This window comes from Onychostoma macrolepis, unplaced genomic scaffold (assembly GCF_012432095.1).
Source record: "Onychostoma macrolepis isolate SWU-2019 unplaced genomic scaffold, ASM1243209v1 Scaffold51, whole genome shotgun sequence".
In the NCBI taxonomy this organism is placed as follows: domain Eukaryota; kingdom Metazoa; phylum Chordata; class Actinopteri; order Cypriniformes; family Cyprinidae; genus Onychostoma; species Onychostoma macrolepis.
The window spans coordinates 10,191-15,787 of record NW_026704871.1 but is presented as its reverse complement, the minus strand read 5'-3'; the positions used below and the strand labels follow the sequence as shown (position 1 = coordinate 15,787).

General features: G+C 32.6%; 1 long non-coding RNA gene across 1 annotated transcript; it reads right to left on the bottom strand.

Moving 5' to 3' along the window:
- Positions 1-236: 236 nt before the first annotated feature.
- On the bottom strand, positions 237-3,615 carry LOC131535617 (uncharacterized). Its single transcript, XR_009269687.1, has 4 exons — positions 3,495-3,615; positions 1,792-1,835; positions 1,390-1,710; positions 237-1,207 (listed from the first exon to the last, which is right to left on the bottom strand). It is a non-coding gene; the product is annotated as an uncharacterized LOC131535617 (long non-coding RNA).
- Between the last annotated feature and the right edge of the window lie 1,982 nt (positions 3,616-5,597).

Below are 5,597 nucleotides of genomic sequence, written 5' to 3'. Positions count from 1 at the left end.
GCAAATGAACAAAGTAGGCTACATAGATCAAATGAGAAACTACAGTGACTTCTAAAAATTATCTCAAATAGTAGATTCAAGACTTTAGTTTCAGGCATTAAGATTTATAGTCTGACTTCAAAATTACTTCAGCATCTGGAAGGAAGAAGCCGTTTGTGAGACATCTGAATGTTCAATAAGAATCTCATCCAAATGTGCATTTTGTGTATGATTATGCACATCAAATAAATCTGATATGCTCTACAAGAATTGGTTTATTTTAGAAATATGAACATGTGAACACAATAGATGCATTATTTCATCTGCACAATTTGAGTCTTGAACACTGAAATCATCCACATACAATGAATCACAAGTTTCTCACAGTTGCTCTGACTGTTCCTGAGAAACTTTAAAGATTTAAAGGCAAAAGGCAGCATCTTTTCACACTCTCATGATGCTCATGCAATTTCATAAACAAATGTATTATAACTTGTAGATATAACCTTGTAGATCAACCTTGAATAGTGCATATGAAGCAAATTCATTCAAGGATGCAAATAAAGACATCATGTTGTGCTCTTCTGACATCAGTCTGCAAAGCTGTGTAACAGATCTCAAACCTGAGCACCGTGATTATCTGTTTTATTTTCTGCACCCTTTACATGATGTGCAGCAACAATTTAACAAATATAAAATAATACATAAAGAATACAAAATACATTTATTCTGGCAAACACAACCAAAAAGAGCACTTGTGGTACAGAAATGTTAAGGCAGCAACATACTGACCGATTCAGCCATCACTGAACTATAAAAAAAAAGTTTAAAGATCTCAGTTTTTCAAGATATTATTCTGTTATACAATAAAAAACAAAGCAGTGTACATGCCAAAAACAAACAAAAAACACTGTCTCATACTGCAGCTTATTTTACACTAGAAGGAACCAATGAAAGATTCAGAGAACGTGTGAAGTGAAATTTTTAGACCTGTTTACACTGTTGTTTGTTCTTTAATCATGGCTGAAGTGAATAAAGGAGCTTTTTTTCTCTCACGAGTAAAATCTGATTAAACAGACAATAAGCACGATTTATAATAATAATGATAATAATACAGATGATACAATGATAACCTGTTGAAAACACGATGATGTCACTACATTTGGTACCGTTTCTTCTTGGTTTGGTTTTTCTTGATCATTGGTTTTGTTTCCTTTTTCAGTTGATTCTGCAACAAAACAGCAAAGAACAAACAACATTACTACATTATGATAAACACAACAGAACTGTTTAACATTTATATACAGCAGCATTCAGACTGAATCATTAATAGTTGCTGAAACATTTATTGTATTTACATTTTTTTTATATATAAAAATCATCATACATTAATCAACCAGTTTCACACACCGTTGATGATCAGCTGTACAGTCTTCTGTTGAGAATCAGATGAGCTTGAGATGTAGCAGATGTATTTTCCTGCGTGAGCGTGAGTGAGATCGTTGAGTTTGATGGAGAAGTTTCCTCTCGGACACTCATCAGGGAAACTTTCAATTATGTTTTTGTACAGTGAGTCCTGTGTCTCTGTTTGACTGCCTTTAATTATATCGTGCACAATCTTGCCATTATTGTGTCTCCAGAACACTTCAGTGTCTTGAAGTTCATGATCATGTTCAGCTGAACACGGCAGAACAACAGAACCACCAACAACACCTGTGAGCTGCAGAAACACTGAAATGAGAGATAACTGAACTGTAAACACAATCTGTGGCATGAAATTGTCTTTTAAATTGAGTTAGTTTTTGTTCTCACCTTTATCTATCAGCACTGCAAACACACAGATGAAGCACCAACTGCTGAAATAGTAAAAAAAAAAAAAAATGTGGATACAGTAATTTAATTTAGATTTAGATTAACAAATTTAGTTTTTCTTTTGATGTAATTTGTTTAATGGAGTAAGAAGCACCCATTCAGAAACTGGGGCAGGAGGTCTTTATCATTTAAAAAATGATTACTATACCAATTTATACATTTTAAACACATTATTCATCATCCTCTATAGGGTAATTTATTGAAGTCATTTAAAAGTGAATTTATAGTCTGTTTTAAAAAAGCTATCAAAATGCATCAAAAATGTTTTCATTTATTTCTCTTAGTAATATCTTGGATGTTGCATCATTATCATCATCATATTTATGCTATAAGCTCGTCTGTAAATATGTTACTGATTAGCAGTAAATGGTCTAAATGTGGGCATGTTTTGCCATCTTTCCCTAAATCATTGAATTTACTGTATGACTATATTAAACCTGATTAAATCAAATTACTATAAAATAAATACTGAGACTCAAGACGCTATAGATAAGAATACATATGCTAATGCTAATTGCTAATGATGACTAAATCAAACATTAAATCCCTTTCTCTGCAAATAAACGTTACTCATTTATTAATCAATCCATGTTTAATCTATTAATGGTGTACAATAGTGTTTTCCCGGTTAATGCTAGTCTAAATAAAGCATTCGAAGACCAAAATAAACCAGGCCCAACACCGGAGCGGCACGACACGTTTCTCTGAACATGCTTCATTCAGAACATACTGTACCTGATGGTCATGATGCTCTAATATTTTTCAAACAGATGTGGTTATAAGAGATAAGTATTTCAGGAATTAAGGTAAAACACAGATTTTTCAAAAAGTTTCAGTATCGTAGACTCTTCCGGACTTCAGCTTCATGCACGCTGAAACGTCGGCAGTCACGTGAATCATGATCATGCAGACATGCGCGCCACATACTTTTGTACAATTAAATGTATAAGAGTATAAGAGTGAAGTTGACTATCACTCGCTCTACAGGGAATTTTTGATCTTTGACTTTTGACCTTCTACTGAATCATTAACTATATTCTATATCATTAATTGACTCATGAATTATATTGTACATGTTTCAGCTGTCAATCATTGATCTGTTTGAATGGCCTGTTTGTCATATCTGTACCTCAGTTCAGCACAACATTCATGACTTTCAGAGATATAGAAAATGAAGATGAATCGTTAATTCAGCCTGCATATGTCATGATTAAGAGAATTCAGTCAATGAGTCACATCACATGTTTTAAACTCAAATTTAAACAAGAACTGCATAATATTTATTTTTTTTATTTTTTTTAAAACAGCTCCTTATAGTAATGAACAATATAACAACAACACTAATGATAATAAAGTACAAAATACTATCACAGTGATTCAACATTGATTCAACATCCAAATGTACTGAACATAGAGCATAATGTGTTTTAAAAATGTCATAAAACATGCCTGAATAAAAATCATGCCAAATCAGGTTTCCTTGGTCAAGCAACATGACAAGAAAGACCGTGATGGTTCAGAGCCATCAGTAAAACCAAGTGACCAACATCAGACCAGCACAAACCAGCAAAACCAGAGGGAGTTCATCATGTGTCTAAGATGTTTGGCAATACAGGTGCAAAAAAATGAACTTTTGAACTTACATAAGTAAGAGAGGGAAGCTTCTGTTTTAGTAAATTCCTCTGGTAAAACATATTCTGGATCCTGATCTTCATATGAATCATTTCTCTTGACTGAGTCTTATATATTCCTGCCATCATTGTGTCTTTAATACCCTGTCAGGTCTTGACTTAAGTTTATTTTCACTGAGCAGGACAAGAATGCAGAGTTTCCAGTGACACCCACATTCATGAGCTGCAAAGGAATTTGCCTGTCAATTTTTTTTTTTTTGCTTATTATTAGCATCAGTAGATGCGGTTGATGCAACACTTTAGAATAGGGAACACATATTCACTATTAATTAAGAGCTTTCTCTCATTCAACTCCAATTTTGCTGCACATTAATAATTACTATGCTAGTTGTTCAATTCAGGTATGGGATGGATTAAGGTATCTAGAATATAGTCATACAGAATAAAGCATTAATATGTGCTTCATAAGTACAAATAAACAGCCAATATGCTAGTAATGTACATACTAATAAGCAGCTAGTTAATAATGAGAATTGGACTTTAAAATAAAATGTTACTGCACTTTACTTATATATATATATATATATATATATTCTGTATATAGGTTACAGAATATAGGGTTACACTTTATTTTAAGGTGTTCTTGTTACAGTGTAATTATACATTTATGTACTGAGTAATATTAATTTACTACATGTACTATATGGTTAGGGTTAGGATTAGGGTTTGGTTTAGGGTTACTTGCATAATTTACAACATAAAATACATACACATATACAGTAGAAAAATATATATAATTATTTTGGATCTATTTAAACTTTGGGACTTTAGTTTGCTGTCACTAAAAGAGCACGTTAAGAATGCAGAATTTCCAGTAACACCCTCTTTTGCAGAAACCAAGAGTGAGAACTTGAAAGCATTTAGCCTGTTGTCTTCAGTTTGAAATATTATTAATCAAAGGAGAGCCTTTCGTGTTGTGTGTAAAAGATTTTGAATTAGGCTTTTGTATGGACACTATTGTCAAACCTTTTGTGATTGAGGTCAGCCGTCATGGTTCTTATCAGAAGCAGAGAAAGGGGATGCTCATGAGAATAGCTACTATTCAAATACAAGGAGAACAGATTAAATTTTTGATACTCTTTTTCACAGCAAAATAAAACCCATATTCAGTTATAAGCTGTTGTTGTTTTTTTTAAACTTGAGGTAGTAGTTCGTTTTACAGTAAGTTAGCCTTTGGTTCGCAGGTTAGCAAGTTCTAGACTAGTCAAGTCTTGTACTGTACTATTTTAGTCAAGTCATTGTTATTATTATTATTTTAATACACTGAAAACGTGTGTGGCAAAGTTTCAGTTTATTTTCATAAAACCCGGAAGAGAATTTACATCCGAGCCATCGGTTTCCTCTGGAGCTTCCTGTGGAATTTTAGAATGTCAATTTACGATTTGTGAATAAAATTGGGTCATGAATTACACAAATACATTTTGACATTGATGTGTTTTTAACATAAATTCCCATGTTTTATATGCTTAATGCAGGAAAACCATTGTAGCACTGCAAGAGCCTTTTCAGCTGTGATTTGTAAGTAAGGAGAATAAAAGTCTGAAAGAACTTATTGACGATTGATAAAACTGTAGAGTGATGTATTAAACAAGACCTGCCTGGTCACGTTGCATGCAAATTGAGAATATTTTGTAGTACTGGAATAGGGCACTTGTTGCATAGTTGCAAGCTTGTTAAAGATAAAGATACCACACTCATTTTGTACAGTGGCACACTGTAAAATAAAAAAAATAAAAAATAAAGTTTGAACACAAAATAAATAAAACACTCAACTGAAATTAAACTAGAGTAATCAACAACATCCAGCATCACAAAATATAATAACATTTTTAATTTCACTTTTATCATTTATTGATTGATTTTCATTGTATTTTGTAATGGTTAACAAGGTTATAAGTCCCCCTGTAATGGTTCTTTTGGTTTCTCCCAACTTTACTTACTAATTAGGCTATATTTACACTTGTCCTCACACTCTGAGGAAAGCTGAAGGCCAAAATGCATCAGTGTGCAGTGTTTTAGTCATTGTTAATGTTTCTATTGTGATGGCCGTAATGT